The sequence below is a fragment of the Peromyscus eremicus genome, chromosome 1 (genome assembly GCF_949786415.1).
Source record: "Peromyscus eremicus chromosome 1, PerEre_H2_v1, whole genome shotgun sequence".
Classification (NCBI taxonomy): Eukaryota; Metazoa; Chordata; class Mammalia; order Rodentia; family Cricetidae; genus Peromyscus; species Peromyscus eremicus.
The window spans coordinates 178366655-178385449 of record NC_081416.1 but is presented as its reverse complement, the minus strand read 5'-3'; the positions used below and the strand labels follow the sequence as shown (position 1 = coordinate 178385449).

At 42.8% G+C, this 18795-nt stretch overlaps 1 pseudogene; it reads right to left on the bottom strand.

The window, feature by feature from the left end:
- Nucleotides 1–4278: 4278 nt before the first annotated feature.
- Nucleotides 4279–17697, bottom strand: LOC131902413 (zinc finger protein 773-like; annotated as a pseudogene).
- Between the last annotated feature and the right edge of the window lie 1098 nt (nucleotides 17698–18795).

The following is an 18795-nucleotide window of genomic DNA, read 5'->3' as shown; positions in this document are numbered from 1 at the left end:
AGACAGTACAAATCTCAAGTCCCCTGTGTTGTATATATTAAATATTTGGTCATACTGATGAGAAAAGTAACTAATAGAGCTCTCATAGCTATCAGCCGTCCTTTAGAATTGTGTCTATTGTGTTATTATGTGTCTTTTATTAGAACAGTTTCTTGTATGGTCCTTTTCCTTTTTCCTTTTCTTTCTTCCTTTTTTATTTTTCAGCAGGGTCTCTCTATGTGCCCCTGGCTGTCCTAGAAGTCTATGTAGATCAGCAGGCTGGCCTTAAACTCAGAGATCTGCCTGCCTCTGCCTCCCAAGTGCTGGGGATAAAATCTTGAGCCCACATTATCCTTCAGTAAGCGGTATTTTCATTTGCATTTGATTATATGAATTTTTAAATTTTCCTTCTGATTTCCTCATTGATCCACTGTCACTCAAGAGCAGTGGCCAGTTGCTTTTTCTTTGCATAGTTTCTAATAGTTTTTTTTTTTTGCTATTGACATTTATTTTTATTGCACTGTGTTATGAGTAGATATAAGTAATGATTTTGATTCTTTTGTATTTGTTAAGATATCATTTACAATGGGCATGTGGCCCACACCTTTAATCACAGCACTTGGGAGGCAGAGGCAGGCAGATTTCTGTGAGTCTGAGGCCAGCCTGGTCTACAAAGTGAGTTTCAGGTCAGCCAGGCCTGTTACATAGAGAAACCCTGTCTGGAAAAACCAAACCAAAACAAACAAACCAAACCAACCAAACAAACAAACAAAAACATAATTTATAGTCTATAATGTGATCTATGTTAGAAAATGCTCCATGGGCTGCTGGAATTCATCTTCAGTAGTTGTTGTTTGAAATACTCTTTTTTAAATTTTGATGTGTATATGTGTTTTGCATACATGTCTGTTTGTGGATCACTCCCATCTGTCCAGCCCATTTGCAATGGTCTGAAGATCTCTTGCAATTATTTCTTCACTGTTTTCAAAATTATTTTTTATTATCTAGGGGACAGGTCTTTTGATGACAATGAGGTACTGAAGTCACCCACTATGAACGTATCTGTACATATTTATCTGTTCATGTCTAGCAATGTTTATTTTAGAAAATCGTTTACCTGAATTGGTGCATGTATATTTATTATTCCAAGTTCTTAACAAATTGTTCCTCATATTAATACGTTGTAGCATGTTGTATCTAATCCAATCTTAGGTAAGGTATAATTTAACAGATATATGTTTAACTGCTCATGGTTAGTTTATGTCTTCTATGTGCTTTGTACATTGTTTTACATTTTACATTATAAATCTCTTTGTGAGTGATTTATTTATTGTAGACAAAAATCAGTCAGATTTTTCTTTGAACCCAAGCAGTTGGTCTTTGTCTTATAACTATAGAGCTCAAACTATTAGTAGATAGGTTAATTACTGGGGACTATTTGTTGATTCTGGTAATTTGTTGGTTGTTCATGTTTGGTTGGGTTATTTGTTCATTCTTTCTCTTCTATTTCTTTTCGGAATTTGCTGATTTCGTGTGTGGGACATGATTGACTCTTTTCTGGCTCTCCTTTATTTATGTCTTCATGTCTTTCTTGTATACTCATGATTAAGAATGTCTTCCTTCAAACAAAACATACTGAAGCATGGCTGTAATCCCAGAATTTGGGATTGAGGATGATATTCAAGACCATCCTTAGTGTGTCAACAACCCTTTCACAGGGGTCACCTAAGACTGCCAGAAAACACAAATAGTTACATTATGATTCGTAACAGTAGCGTCACTACAGTTACGAAGTAGCAACAAATATATTTTTATGGTTGGGGGTCACCACAACATGAGGAACTGTATTAAAAAGTCACAGCATTAGGAAGGTTGAGAACCACTGCTTTAGTGTATGCTTAATTTTCATTCTAATTTCTTTTGTTCAGGAGGTCTGCCCTTCAGTCTGGGAAAGCATGAATGGGCAGAAGTCTGTGCAGACATTAGAAGATCCTATGTCACATGTCTCTGTTCATAGGCATAATTATACTCTTTATATTAGGAATGAATGTGGTTATACTTTCATGGTTAGAGAATTCTCACCTCTTCAGAGTAAAATGCCTTAAATCAGCAAGTTGACTAAATGCCTAAGCCTTGAGAGATCAAAGGAGACACCTGGGCATATTGGCATTCAGGCAATCTAAGTTCTCAGGAGACTGGGGGAGGAAAAGAAAGAGGTTGAGGACATCTGGGATCAATAGTGAGACCCTGTCAGAAAATAAAAATGGAAAAACAAAAACCCACAGACTGTGATATTTTTCACAGAAATATCAAAAACTTTTAAAACAGTAAGAGAAAACAAATTTTTCTCTGTTTTTTTAATTTGTGTGTGTGTGTGTGTGTGTGTATGAGAGAGAGACAGAGACAGAGAGAGACAGAGAGACAGAGAGAGAGAGAGAGAGAGAGAGAGAGAGAGGTTCATACTATGTAGCATTGGTATTCACCATGTAAACCAGGCTTTACTTCAACTCACAGATACACCTGTCTCTGTCTCTTAGCTTGGAAACCAGTTTTTTTTTAAATAAGCACATATACAAACAAAAAGAAAAAAGTAAATAATAAAAGAAAATTAGTAAGAAAAATGTAGGTGCTAAGTGTGATGGTTCACTTTTTTTCCCCCCAAGACAGGGTCTTGCTGTGTAGCTTTGGAGCCTGTCCTGTAGACCAGGCTGGCTTTGAACTCACAGAGATCTGCCTGCCTCTGTCTCCCAAGTGCTGGGATTAAGGGCGTGCACTACCATCCCCCAACTTCACATCTTTAATGTCAGCACTCTGGAGGCTGAGGCAGGTGGATCTCTTTGAGTTCAAGGCCAGCCTGGTCTACAGAGGGAATCCAGCACAGCAAAGGCTAGATAGTGAGTGAAAAAAAGAAAGAAAGAAAGGAAGGAAGGAAGGAAGGAAAAGGAGGGAGGAAGGGAGGGAGAGAGAGAAAGGAGGAAAGGAAGGAAGGAAAAAAGAATAAAAGGAAGGAAGGAAACATGAATGAGGAGAAGAAAGAAATGGTTCATTGGCTAACAGTAGCTGCTATTCTTGCAGATAACCTTGGTTCCATTCCCAGCACCGACTAGAAATTCACAAGGATCTATAACTCTAGTTCAAGGGGCTCTGATGGCCACTCTGACCTGCAAGGGGACCAGACATACATGTGGTACACACACATACCTGCAGGTTCTAACATAAACTGACAAAATTAAATGAATCTTTATAATAATATATGACCATAATGAAAAAATGAAACTACAATCATATGCTACTGCATAGTTGTTAAAAATGACTCATGTGAACACCTCACAACTTATAAAGTGTCAGGGAGGATGTGACAAACTGGTATGTGAAATACTTCAGGAGGAAATCTGAAACACACAGCCAATTAGAACTGAATCTGGTAACTTCTTAAAAACTTAAAACTTGGGCTGGAGAGAGGACTCAGTATTGAAGACCACTCGCTATTTTTGCAGAGGACCTGGGATCCATTTCCAGCAAACACACTGGTTCATAACCATCTGTAACTCCAGTTCTGGGCAATCCAATACCATTTTTACCAGGCATGTACTCAATGTATGTACAGATATGCAGAAAAAATACTTACGCCTGAAAAAAACAACAAATACCTAAAGCATATGGGCTATACTCCTACATGAGAGCATAAGGTGATACATAGAGCTGGTCCCCAACAAAACTAATGACACTTAGGAACAATACGGTCAGGAAGACTATAAAGCAAACAATCGTTTATTCCAGGAACTGCAACATTTAGTGAGAAAAAAGTGCAAACAAACAAACAACTATAACAACAAAAACCATGTCTTATTGAAACTGAGACCACTCTGTTCCTCCTCCATTCAAACTCAGTCACATGGAAACTCCACTCCACACTGGTGCAGTCAAGAACACAGGGCTTGGCCTAGTGGTGGTGCATGTCTCTTTAATCTCAGCACTTGGGAGGCAGAGGCTCACTGATCTCTGAGTTTGAGGCCAGCCTGGTCTACAGAGGTAGTTCCACGACAACCTGGGCTACACAGAGAACTCTGCCTCAAAAAAGCAACCCTTCACCCCACAGAACAAAACAAAAAACAGACCTTTCTCTTGCTAAGTTTCCTAGAAAACATTCATTTTGGGGGGATAGGAAGATGGCAATAATTCTCATCTTGTCCCAATGTTCTTATTTGATGAGTAACTTTCAATGAATGATTCCCTCACAAAGGTCACTTTTAGGATAAGGTTGGCCAATGGCTAAAGATTTTCTCTGCATTCACAGACCTATCTGGGTTGTGCATATGTTACTAATAAGAGCAGACATTTGCTCAAAGGCTTTCCCAGAATCAGTGGATTCATGATGCATCCCAGCACCATGGCCTCTCCAGCTGAACAGGATGGAGGTGTGGGTGAAGGCTCCTCACAATTCAAACATTCTTGATTTTTTGTCCAGTGAACATTCCCTTGCATGCATATAGTAGATAACGAAAACGATTTCCCATGTTCATGGCACTCAATACTTCTATTCAGTATGAGTTTTCTTGTGTCTGGAAAGTCCAGTCCTGTAGCAAAACACTTTCCCACATTCCTTGCACTCATGATGCTTTGTTGCAGTGTGAAATCTCTGATGTTTAATGAGGATATACCTCACAGTAAAGCATCTCCCACATACATTACACTTGAAAGGTTTTCCTCTGCTGTGAACTTTTCGGTGTTTCACGAGGTGTGAGTTCTTTTTAAAACTCTTCCCACATTGGCTGCACTTAAAAGGCCTCTCTCCAGTGTGCATTCGGGCATGATAAACAAGGCTGGATCTTTCTTTAAACAATTTTCCACACTCGCTGCACTTGTAAGGCTTTTCTCCAGTATGAAGTCGATTATGACGAATGAGGCTGGATTTGTTCATATACGATTCCCCACACTGGCTGCATTTATAAGGCCTTTCTCCAGTGTGAACTCTTTGATGCCCAACAAGGGAGCGACTATGCTTGAAATCTTTCCCACATTCACTGCATCTGAAAGGCTTCTCGCCAGTGTGAACTTTGACATGTTGATTCAGATCAGCCTTTTGGATGAAGGATTTCTCACAGTCACTGCACTTAAAAGGCTTTTCTCCAGTGTGTATCCTCCGGTGTCGAATAAGCAGAGACTTACAACTGAAGGATTTGCCACAGTCACAGCATTTGTAGTTCCTCTTCTCACTACGAATAGCCTTTTTTCTTTTAGTGCTCCTGGGTGGCTCCTCACTACCATGAGTCACAGGATGCCCAAGAGGACTTGAGGGAGTCTGGGGGTCCATCCCATTGTCTGTGCTTTGTAAACTCTTCTGTGAAAAGTCACTTTTCTTGCTCTTCACAACTGATATCCTGCTCTCTGCTCTCTGTAAGGATGTCTCAGTACAGCTCAGCTGTCGTGATTGGAGCATGGTCGCATTAAGCCCTGCTTCCATGGAAGTGTTCTGCTTACAAGGTATCTTTTCAATCACAATTCCTTTGCAGCAATCCAAACATAGAGAAACAATGATAAAGGATACATAGACTTGGAAGTGGCAACACACACAAGTGATCAGTACCTGAGGTGTCTCATGAAACTTCAAGATGGGAAGGGCCTATTACAGTGATGAAGCTGGAAGGTCCCTGTCCCAGGAAACCTCATGAGCAACAACATGAGAATGGCAGCACAAGGAGGAGTGGTGGGGACTTGAACTCCTTCCTTAGAAAATGGCTTTCTATAGAGCCTCAATTGTTGGAGACTGTCCTGGTTGGGTTTTTTCGCTGCTTGGAACAAGCTAGGGTCATCTGAGAATAGGGAACCTCAATTGTAAAAGTGCCTCCATAAAATAATCAAGGGTCATTTCCTTTTATTAATAATTGATGTAGATGAGGCCAGCTCATAGGGGGTGGTGCCACCCCTGGTCAGGCGATCCCAGCTGAGCAAGCCATGGGGAGCAAGCCAGTAAGCAGTGTTCCTCCCTGGCCTCTGCTTCAGTTCTTGAGTTGAATTCCTGCCTTGAATTAGTCTTAGTGATGGACCCATTACTTGGAAATGTAAGATGAAATAAACCCTTTCCTCTTCAAGTTGTTTTTGGTCATGGTTTTATCACAGTAATAAAAACTGTAAGACAGAGATGCTTAACTCAATGCAGAAGGCTGTGTCTATGGCCATTAAACACAACACCCAAAGATCTTGTATTCAAGGACTGCTCAGGAGACTTGTGCACACTAACAACACAATAAAGGAAATCCAGTGTTATATAGTGCTACAGGGGAGCAGGCAAAACACACAAGACTCATAGGAGAGAGAGAGTCCTGGTTCTGAGATAACAGCAATGACTGGTAGGCAACTGGGCAAACATAGACAGATGGACTCTACCATGATCCTTTGCTCTGGCACCAAAACATCAGAACCAGTAAAAAGATACTTCCTATGAACCCATCCAGAGTGCATACATCAGCTATCTCCACCCTCCCATGTACCATCCACATACTTGGAGTCAGGAATCTCAGTGCAGGAATAAAGGGATCTGAAGACTCCAGCTGAGTGATGTCACGGGTCCCAGAAGGTATGAGTCCTAAAGTAAAGAGCAGGACAGGTGAATGTCCCATGCCAAGTCAGAGTGATGTAGCTCATGGCAATCCACAGGAAAGAAAACTAATGACAAAGACCCTTGGAGAGATCTTGCAAGAAAATCCACCAAATAGTGTCCATATCAGTGTCACAATTCCTGCCACAGGCAGACCCAAGTCACCTAGAGGAAGAGAACAGTACCCAGGACATAGGAATACCATGTATTTACAGTGTCATGGAAAGGCCATCAGTGTGAACTCTATGAAGCTACTATAATATTCCTCACCTCAGGCCACTTCCTGTGTCCCTTTGCTGTACTTAGGAGAAAGAAGATAGTAGTGTACCCTGCCCATGTCTTTCACCTGGATTTTCTACTCCAGGACAGTGGGGAAAGAGTCAATGGTCCATGGGTCAGTTTGGGAAGAAGACATCTCTCTCTAGAAAAGAAGATAGGTTGCTCTTACAGAATGTTGTGGGGGAGGCTTACCCAATGAGGACATGAGAACAAAGACCTCCATCATCACATGGTGGTAGAGACGCCTCTGAGAGTCATCAAGCAGTGTCCATTCCTCCCTCAAGAAGTAGATAGCCACATCGTTAAAGGCCATACAACCCTGCCACAACAGAGAACATTGAGTTAATTTAACTTGACATCCCAAAGGTAGCCCCTCGCACTTAGCTTCCTTCTGCAAAGGGCACCAGGCTCTTCATCCATTGACACTCAGTCTCTACTCAAGGTTACAGTGAACACTATATTCAGCATCAGCCACAACAGGCAGATAGACAAATGAAATTCACCCAGTCTTGGTGTGGAAAGTTCCACCTTTCTACCAGACAATTTACATAGGTTCCTCCACATCATGCTAACCAAATTTGTGCAGATCTGAGTCACTGTTCTCCACTATACCCCTAGCATGTGAGCTGAGAGCCCATCTATTCATTCTGTTATTATGCACATTGTTTTTCACTCTTCATGTCCCTCCATTTCCCATTTTAGTATTCAAGCCCACAGCTTCTCATCTACTGTACCACTCCCAACTGCTGCCTTCCACCACATCCAGCAAATCTCATGTACACCCAAGGGCTTCTGAGCATTCCTTTTTTGGGGTGGGGGGCATGTTTCGAGACAAGGTTTCTCTGTGTAGCTTTGGAGCCTTTCCTGGAACTCGCTCTGTAGCCCAGGCTGGCCTCGAACTCACAGAGATCTGCCTGTCTCTGCCTCCTGAGTGCTGGGATTAAAGGGATGTACCACCACCACCCAGCTTCTGAGCCTTCCTAATCCATCCTACTTCCAGGCATTTTCCAATACTCATCACTGGAACTTGCATACCTCTGAATCTTAAGGGAGTGGCTTCCATAAATGGAACCTATCCATATAATTTGTGCTCTGGACTCAGAGACCTTATATTCTATAATCATCTTTCATATAAATCAGATGGAAGGATAGGAGAATAGCAAATAAAGACTCCCAAAGCATCGTAATCCCAGCCATCACTTATGAGGGAATTGAAGAGTGTGAGTTCCTGTGGCACCCTCCACTTATCTCTTTACAGTCAGTCGATGTCTTTGCTCTTACTGCAACCTGTGGGTAAAGAAGGCTGTGAGTAAAGAGCAATGATGTCAGCATCCTGAAGGACCATCCAAGTCCCCCTCATACCTCAGTCAGGTATATCTACGCTGAGCTTCAGACCTCAGTGATGTCTCTTATTAACTGTGTGCCCTTAGACAATTCACCAGCTCCTCAATGTTGTCTTCTGGAACACAGGAATGAGAATGACACCCATTCCTTGACAGGAATATTGTGTACTACGCTCAGTCCTACATCATGTCAAGTACTGTGTGCAGTCCTTCCTGGATGTATAATACTGTAGTCAAGACTTTTAGCACAAATGGGCACTGCCAGGCTGTTGTTACAGTTCCAGGGTTCACAGCTGATTCAGATCAGTGCTTACTTTTCTCCTCTGGTGGCATGCATAGCACCTTCCAGCACTATAAAAGGGTATTTTGTAGGGACAAAGCTTCCAGGTAAGTGCCAGTGTGACTTCTCCGTGTTTTATGACTCAAGTGTGATGGGTCTTCAGCAACAGGGTCTTACTGTCAAGTTCTGAAAAGTAGTCAAATGCAGTGGCAATAGCCTGTAATGTTTGGTGGCCTATGAGACCTCACTGGCCAACAACTTCAAAAGTAGTAACCTGTTCTTGGCACTAGGCTTCTTATTTGTTAGTCTGTAGCGTCTAGTCAGGGGTGGGGAGAACTATTTCCAAGTATACTGGTCAGTTTCTGTCAACTTAAGAAAAACTTAGACATATCTAGAAATAGGGAATGTCAACTGAGAAATTGTCATCAGATTGTTCTGTGGGCATGTGTATGGGGGATTTCCTTGATTAGTGATTGATGTGGGAGGATGCAACCTACTGTGGACATTGCCACTCCTGAACAGGTGGACCTGAGTAGTATAAAAGCAAGCTAAGGGCTGGAGAGACGGCTCAGTGGTTAAGAGCACTGGCTGCTCTTCCAGAGGTCCTGAGTTCAATTCCCAGCAACCACATGGTGGCTCACAATCATCTGTAATGAGATCTGGTGCCCTCTTCTGGTGTGCAGGCAAAAATGCAGACAGAACACTGTATACATAATAAATAAATAAATCTTTAAAAGAAGAAGGAGAAGAAGAAGGAGGAGGAGGAGGAGGAGGAGGAGAAGGAGAAGAAGAAGAAACAAGCTGAGCAAGCCATGGGGAGCCTGCCAAAAAGCTACATTTCTCTGTGGTTTCTGTTTCAGTTCCTGCCTTGAGTCCTGCCCTAACTATGTCAATGATGAACTATGAAATGGAAGTATAAGCCATTGGGATGGCTAGTTTTATGGCAACTTGACACAAGCTAGAGTTACCTGAAGGAAGGGAATTTTATGGAGAAAATGCCTCCATAAGATTGGCTGTAGGGAATTTTCTTAGTCAGTGATTTATAGCAGAGAGCCCAGCCAATGGTGCCTGGTGCCCTGGGTACTGTAAGAAAGCAGGCTGAGCAAGCCATGAGGAGCATCCCTCCATGACTTCTGCATCAGTTCTTGCTTTCCTGCCCTGTTTGAGTTGCTGTCCTGACTTCCTTTAATGATGAACAGTGCTGTGGAAGTGTAAGCCAAATAAACCCTTTCCTTCCCAAATTGCTTTGGTCATGGTATTTTGTCACAACAGTAGAAATCCTAAATAAGACAGCCAAAGAAACCCTTTCCTCCAAAGTTTGGTTTTGATCATGGCCTTTATTACATCAAGAAAAAAAGCACACCCCATTATAGAGAAATGTGTGTGTGTGTGTGTGTGTGTGTGTGTGTGTGTGTGTGTAAGCTTCTGTAGTAGAGGGTTTCTATGTGATCTTTTTATTCGTTTGCTCATTTTTTTTTCTTTTTGAGACAGTATCTCTCTACACAGATAGATCTGGCTGTTCTGGGACTCACTATGTAGACCAGGCTGGCTTCAGTCTCACAGAAATCCACCTGCCCCTGACTCCTGAGTGCTGAGATTAAAGGCATGAGCTACCACACCCATCTCCCATATGATTTCTCAAAAAGTCTTCAGTGCTGTTTATCTCTCCCCAATCCTCTCTCTACCCTTACCTCCCACCCTCACCTCAATTTAACCTTTATTGTTCCATTATTCCCCTTTATGTACTTTTATACTACTACATACTATCTCTCTCCCCTTTAAAGACCCCCACGCCCATTCCCCAACCTCCAAATGTAACACACACATCTGAACATTCAAAGTTAGCATTCAAAAATGAGAGAAAACATACAACATTTCTCTTTCTGGACATGGATTACCTCACTCCAAATGATTGTTTCCCACTCCATCTGTTTACCTGTGATTTTCATAATTTTGTTTTTTAACAAATATTCAATTGTGTAAATGTACCACATTTTCATTATCGAGTATCAGTCAAGGAATATCTGGGCTGTTTCTATTTCTGGCTATTGTGAACAGAATAGCAAGGAACATGGATCAACCACTTTCTGATTGGACTTAAGTCCTGCCTCACAAGATGAACTCCAATCCTGACACCATTCTAGGGCCAAAAATCTCTGTCTATGCAGGTCCAAGGCCCTGGAGGAGAATATTATTCTGCTCCATGGACATGGTATGTTAAACTGATTCTCAATGCCTTATTGTTACACCCATAGATCAATCATCTCCCAGCCCTCATCAGAGATGTTTCTATTTGCAGAAAATGGTAATCAATACAATGACCCACAACTAGGCAAGATGCAGAGAATAAGAGATTTTGGAATGCTTAGCCCTGCACTAACTCCTCTTCCCATGGCTTAGGAGTCACTGGGATAGGGGGAGTGGTGGAAAGAATATAAGAGCCAGAAGAAGCCGATAACTACAAGGAAACAGCAAGGCAGCTGCATATATAACTCATGACAATTGTGACAGCATACACAAGAGTTGGGCATAGTCAAGCCAGACCACGGAAAGGGTCATTAGACACAAAGTCCCACTCTTTACCAAAGAGCTCTTGTCAGCTGATAGCTATTGGGAGAGCATGAGTTAGTTTTCTTTAAGAGTATACTTCTTGGTAACTCAACCAAACTCCAGTAGAAGGCTATATACCCAAGAGTATATAGCTAACACAGACTGGATTTGATGGTTTGGATAGGGAAGCAGGTGGGGCTGGGAGGACCTAGAGGAGGGGATGAATATGATTAAAAGACAGTGAAAGAAATTCTCAAAGAACTAATCATTTCCCCCTCAAAACCAAATATGTGGGCATACTTTCATAAACCATGCATTTGATTTATATACACTTATTTAAGAATGTGATATTTGGGGCCTGAGAGATGGCTCAGCTATTAAGAACACTGGTTGCTCTTTCAGAACAGAAGACCTAGGTTTAATTCTCAGCATTCACATGGTAGCTTACATTGTAACGCCAATCCCAGGGGATCCAATACCTTCTTCTGGACTCTGCAGGCACCAAGCACATAAGTGGTGCAAAGACAGACAGACATGCAGACAAAACACTCATACACATAAAAACAAGCAAGAAAGCAATCAGATATAAGAATGTGATACTTAACACATTAGGCTTTAATCAAATGCAGAATGTGTTTTCAAGCAATTGTTAAGTGCTCATACTAATGTTATTTCCATGCTGTTTTAATCACCCGTTTATGTGTGAATCTTGACCAAATACTGTTTCAACAGGAACTCATCAGATCAGAGTGAATAAACACAGAGCCTGAGAAATCAGGCTCTAGACTTCAGCTAACTGGCTGGTGTGTACCCCAAGGAGGGAATTTTGCTAGGGTCCTTTCACAGGGACAGGGGATCATCCCTCTGCATAAGGCTGAGGAGGTGAGGCACAGATGGGCTACTTGTGCCAAGTGCTTGACTGACCTTCCTTTTCTCCACAAGGAGTGGCCATGAAAGCCTGCTGAACTGAATCTATTTCGCCAATAGCCATGTCTCAATCACAGTCCAGAATCCTCATACTCTAGGAATGTCAGTCCTTCAGACACCAGTCAATACCACATCAGATCACAAGACTCCATCCTTGGAGCTGGCTGTGGCTCAGCTGTGTAGTACCAACCACCAGTCAAGGATTGGGGATGAGGCTCAATATAGAGGGCTTGATGACTATTCATGAGACCCTGGGTTCCACTCTCAGGACCATAAAGTAATAATAAACCTTCAGCTTTTCTTCTTCAGCCCCGAGCTGAGTGGATTAGGGAAGCAGCAGAGCAGACAGACACCCCAGGCAGTGATGACCCAGGCTGGGCAATCTGGAATGAGAGAACCTTGGCAGAGCCCCAAGGGGAAACTTGACCCAGTCTATAGTGATTTCTTTCTTGGGGAGGGAAAATGTGAGATCTGAGGACTGTAAAATTAATCCAGGTCTGGGTTGGTAGAATGGTTTGGTGGGTAAATGAGCTCGCTGAAGAAAAATCAGATGATCTAAGTTCAATTCCCAGATCCCACATGAAGGTGGATTGAGAGAAACAAATCAACAAAAATTGTCCTGTGTCCCCTGTACCTGTGCCAAAACATGCATGGACCCTCCTGCCCCCAAACACACATATACACGAAGGCAAACACAAAACACACACACACACACACACACACACACACACACACATATGTTTTTAAAGAAGAAAGATTGGGGCCAGGCATGGTGACCCATGCCAGAGACAAGCAAACCTCTTTGAGTTCAAAGCCAGCTTGGTTCATGTAACAACTTCCAGACCAGCCAGGGCTACACAGTGAGACCCTGCCTCAAACAAAAAGAGAAAACAGGAGCCAGTGAAGGGAGGGAGGGAGAGAGGGAGGGAGGGAGGGAATAAAGGAAGGTAGGTAAATTGGTTGTTCAAGTAGTGGACCATGGGGGCACATGTCTGTAATCCCAGCGTCTGGGAGGCTGTAACAGGAGGATTATGAGTTTGAGGCCAGTTTGTGCTTCATGGGATCCCGTCTTCAAACACACCAGAACCCAAACCAAAAAGCTGCCCAGGCTTCTGTGGCCCCGAACACGTCTTACACTCACAAATCTTCCCAGGCTCGTTAGTGGACGTGCCTGAGAACCCTGTGCCAAGCCTTCATTAACTCAAGAACCGGGGGTGTGATCACGTGATACGCACCTGTGCCTGGGCTCCTTGCCCAGCCACCGCAGCCTGACTCTGTTGGACAGCTGGATCCATAGACATGGCTGTCCTCCCTAGGCGTGCAACCTGTCACACGGGATCGTCGCAGACTTCAAACCCGTCTGGGTGCTAGTGCACAAAGCCTCGCTCCCCTCAAGCCTTCTCTTCCTGGACAACGAGGTGTAAAAAAAAAAATCAGTTTTCCACTGACCTGACATGAGCATCCAGGAGAACAATCACTTGTCCACAACCACTAAGTCCCAGTGCCTTTTTGTCTTGTCTTTTTTTTTTTTTCTTCTTTTTGTTAAAGCCCGCGGAATCGCCAGTTTTCATTGGCTGAGCCCTTCTGCGCTGTCTCTTCTGGGTAATGTAGTTCGGACAACATGCACCCTGGAAACAAGGACATAGCCAAAGAAGCTATAGAAGCCGTATGGAAGGAGTTAAAAGGACTTCTGCAGACACTGTAGTGGTTCCAGATGCGCCAATGTTTCCATTTCCCTGATCATCAAGGCCACAGTAAGGCGGATTCCTGGGTCTGCATCTGGTACGCGTTCCCAAATTTCCCTTAGCACAGGAATGCTCTGCTTAAAAGCCAATGGTGACAATGTCTTATCTGGTGTGTAAAAATGTGAAAACAGTCCGAATTCGGGAAACAAGTCTCCGCGATTCCAAAATGCTTTTTTTTTTTTTTTTTTTTTTTTACAATCAGCAAGAGCATTTAATTCTCAAGAGTAAGAGAAATGCAAAGGCACAATGGCAAAATAGTGACCTCAAGAGAAGCTCACAGGCACCTTTTATACATAGCTAAAGGAATTCTAGAAGCAGTTAGGTCATCCTATCTATGATTGGCTTAAGCAAGGGACAACTATGTTAGTACACTTCTAATTGGCTAGGGCTATAGTTTTACCATCTTTGGGCAAGTTTGGGCAAGTTCCAAGGGGGCAGAGGTAGAAGATTTGTCCCTTTGGACATTTGGTCATTTTAATCCTTGCCTTGAGATACTGTAGGGGATGGCCCAGGCTTAGTATATGCGATTTCCCTCGTCCCTGCTGTCAGGGACATTGAAGATTGATTGTCCATTGTTTGTGATTCTTTCAGAAACTGCTTGCTCAGTCTCAGGAAATTGAAACTGAGGCCTGATCTCTGACAGAAGACTGAGTGTCTGCTTGGCTCTCTCAGTGAATCTACTTTTAGTCCAGAGGTTTGAGGTAGGAACCAAGATGCACTTTCCTTTTCTCCTCCATTCGTATTCCTGTCTTTTCTCATGGGCCTAGGAGGTGTCCGTTATGACAAAGCAAAAAAGACAGATCCATAAGCCAGCACACACACACACACACACACACACACACACACACACACACACACGGTCCCCTGCATCCTTTCCTCTTCTACATTACCACCATTCCACTGTTTCTGAATTCAGAACCAACTCCCCACAGATGGGCAGGATGCTGCCGCTGCTGTGGATAGAAGAAATGCTAAAACTTCATTTTATATTATTCTGTTGCCTTGGACTCCGCTATGATTTCTTTGGTTCTCCTGACTCTCATCTCTGTATGAAGTAATGATCAACCTCTACAGATTTAAGGAGACTCCAGAAGACAAGAGCTAATGAAATATTCCTGTCATTCTGGAACATCCTGGAACTGGATGGTGAGTGTTGATTCTGGAAAGAGTGGGAATCAACATTGCTACTACGTGATATGGTAGAGAAAGGTCTAACATTCTTGTTCTTCCTGCAGTGCTCATCATATCTAGCCTCCTTTCTGTAATGTCATGGTGTGCTATGAGGAAGAGCTGACAATGAGGTGCGATTGGCATTGTAAAGCATTGGGATGGTGAGTGGGAAGCCTCACCTTCTTAAATCAAACAGGAAATAAATCATTAAGTTGGGTGTGGTAGCAACAGATCTTTTATCTCAGTACTCAGGAGAGGCAGAAGCCCGAGACCTCTGTGAGGATAGCCTGGTTTACATAGTGAGCCCAAGGCCAGCTAGGGCTATATAGGAAGACTTTGTCTCAAAAAGCATAATAATAATAATAATAATAATAATAGATAAATCATTGTCTTGAAACACATTAGAAAAGTAGATTCTAGACTATTCTTCTCATCTGAGCCATAAAGTGGAGCTGGCCACCACGGCATGGACTTTCACAGGTGAATCTGATATACATGTTATAAAACACGGTCATAGCAAAATTCATAGTAAAATCTGCAGGAAATTCAGAATCCAGAGATAAGAGGATATCACCTAGAGAGATTAGCACAGACAGTAGGGAAAACAATAAAGACACCAACAGATTGACTATAAAATATCCAGTGAGTCCATTTCTTGGGAGTTTTTCAGGTATGTGAGGGAGCACAAAAGAGCCTCGGGAGCTGCTCCAGTTCAACTGGCTGAACCTGAAGACTGTCTGCTAACACAACAACAACAACAACAAAAGCAATTGCAGGAAGCTTGAGGGTTGGTGCACAGGTTAAGAGCATGTGCTGATCTTGCAGAGGACCCCAGTTTGATTCCCAGCACCCAATTGGTAGCCGCTAACTGTCTGTTACGGCTATAGTTCCAGGGGATCCAATGCCCTCTTCTGACCTCCGAGGGCACTGAGGAACCAGACATGCACATGGCTCATATACAATACATATATTCAGGTAAAACACTCAGACATATGAAATGATAAAATAAATGAATCTAAGATAATTTTTTAATACAATGTAAAAACTTCTCAGGAACATTTCATTGAATGTGCAAGCACATTAAAATACAGGAATAGATTTTGAAGGGGGTTTAATGTTGCTACAGGATTAAACAAATGGGCTATATAAACAGGTATGTATGTGTAGAACTGTAAGAACACCATCATAGAAGAAATAACACACTACTTACTTTTCATTGTCATTTTCTTCATATAAAATTGTCTCTTTGTTACATTCTCATATTTCTCCTTGAATTTGTGCAATAAGTTCCAGGACACAGCCTTAAACAAAAACAAGTTGGGTTGAATACGTTCAATGAGTTTTCTCTATAAACTTCAGTGTCCTTCTGATTTTTAGACTGCTTTTGCGAGGGGGACCCCACAGGTGGTCACAGCAGGGAAGTGAACCACAAAAAGGTGCTAATGAAAACTCAATCAGATTGACTGTCAACCTGGGTCCAAGACTCAAGGAGTCTGATCTCAGGCTGTGTATTCCCAACAAATTTAAACACTTTAATTTAGGGGGGAAAAAAGTTTTCCCTGGTGCACAAGAAATCGTATTTACATTGGAACTTGACTCACGGCACATGTCATTTCTTCCAAAAAGATGGGTTCTAGTGATAGGCTACCTGTGCTAGCTTAAGGCCCTAAGGAAGGGTCTGGCCTGGGTCTCAGTCATACAGATAGCATAGAGGACATTTTTGGCTATTAGCCACCTCTGGTCCTGGTTGTGGGAGCTTGGTGGAGCCTCTTTCTATATAGATAATATTAGGGTCATTTAGACTACTAGGTATCTCTAGTCCTGGTTGTAGGAGCTTGATATGGCCTGACCCAACAGATGATGCAGATCACCAGGCTGTTAATTACTCCCAATTCCTAGCTTTCTGGAAAAACAGGTTTTATGTCCTTCCCTTTGAAAGAACAATCTGGGTGCTTTATATTCTTGGGTTCCCCGGAGATCTGTGGGCACAAAGACCTTTGTACTCCCAACACCCTTGAACTCTTAATCTACCCCTTTACTTTCCTTATGTGTGTGTTCAATTGTTGTTTTTGGATAAGGTCGTATGTAGCCTTGGGTCAACCAAACTTTCGATGTAGCTAAGGATGACCTTGAACTTCTGGTGCACCTGCCTCTACTTCTTGAGTGTGTGGTCCACCCCTTTGGGGTGGTGTTGATAGAGCTCAAACTCCAAGGCGTGCACATACTAGGCAAGATTTCTACCAGCTGAGTTCTACATCCAGCCACTCCCAGTAGGTTTTGACATCAACATCATGTTGCAATATTCTTAAAGTATTTGGTTTATTGATTTATTAGTGAGTTGATGTGTGAGTGGATGTCCACATGCTTGCACCTCTGAGTTTGCAACTGAATAATGGGAGACAGAACAAGGTCTCAGATCCCACAGAACTGGAGTAGCAGAGGTTTACACGAAGCCGAGTTTGTTATGTGGGTGTTGGGATTGGAACACCAGTCATCATGATTGCTAAACAGACACGGAAGTTTATTTTCCTACCTCTGAGGGCACCAGGCCCTGGGGCCATTGATACACAGTTTCTGCTTATGATCCCACTGAAGGTTGGGTTCAACGTGGAGCCACAAAAGGGAAATGGACAAATGGACTCCATCAAAGCTTGATGTTTGACATAGAGTCACTCCTCTCAACCAGCTAAATCACACGAGGCCCTCCACATCCTGCCTCCCAAGTTTAATCAGGTTTCAGTTACCACTCTCCTTCATCCCAGAGGCCATGTACACGTACTCCCTCTCAACATGCACGTCTCTCTTGTAGTGCACCTCTACTTCCATCTTGGTATACAAGGTCCAGCTCAGGCTACTGTTCAAGTGTTAATCTACACTTGCCAGTTTTTCCAATGCAATGGACACCTAATGTGGTCTGAGCATTCCTAATTCGTCACATCCAGGCATTTTTTAAAAAAAAAAACTTTAATTTATGTATGAGTGCTCTATCTGCATGTATGCCTGCATGCTAGAAGAGGGCATCAAACTCCATTATGGATGGTGGTGAGCTGCCATACGGTTGCTGGGAATTGAACTCAGGACATCTGGAAAAGCAGCCAGTGCTCTTAATAGCTGATCTATCTCTCCAACCCCCATATCCAGGCATTTTTAAAAGTTCACCATGGGAACTTTAATACCTCTGAATCTCAGGACAGGAGTTGCGTAAATGGGAAACTTTCCATATAACCCCTGCTGTTGACTCGCTGGCTTTACATTCTGTGACTGCCCTTCCATGGAAACCAGATGGAAGGACAGAGAGAATAGCAAGGAGAGAGTCCCAAGACACTACAGGACCAGAGATAACTTAAGTGGGAACTGAGGAGTGTGAACTCCTGAGGCACCCTCCACTTATCTCTTCATGGTTGGTAGGCATCTTTGCATTAAAAAGAACCTGTGATAAAACAAGGATAACAATGATGCTGTCATTACCAAAGACCATCCAAGCCCTCCCTCTTATGCGCAGGCTGATATAACTAACGGTCTTACTTCTCAGTGAGGTCTCATACTGTGTGCTCTTGAACACGGCAACAAGCTCCTACATGTTATCCTCTGGAGTACAGTGATAAAAATGGCACCCTTACATTAAAAGGAGTATTACTGTGTCAAACTCAGTCCTGTGTGTTATGTACTTGGTTAGTGAATGAAAAAAATAAAATAAAAAGGAAAAGACATGACAGCTCCTAGGTATGCTGGAGAAGAAGTGTTACCGTAGATGTGAGGGAGAGCATAGCCAGAGGCAGAGACAAGAGTGAACACAAGCCTGAGCCTGGCCTTATGAAGAGAAGGGAGAGGGGATAGAGTGGGGAGGAGCTGCCCACCAAAAGGAGTGTCCTGGGCCAAGAGACTGGCCAAGATCATGGCATAGCCAAATTGGCTGACTTATTT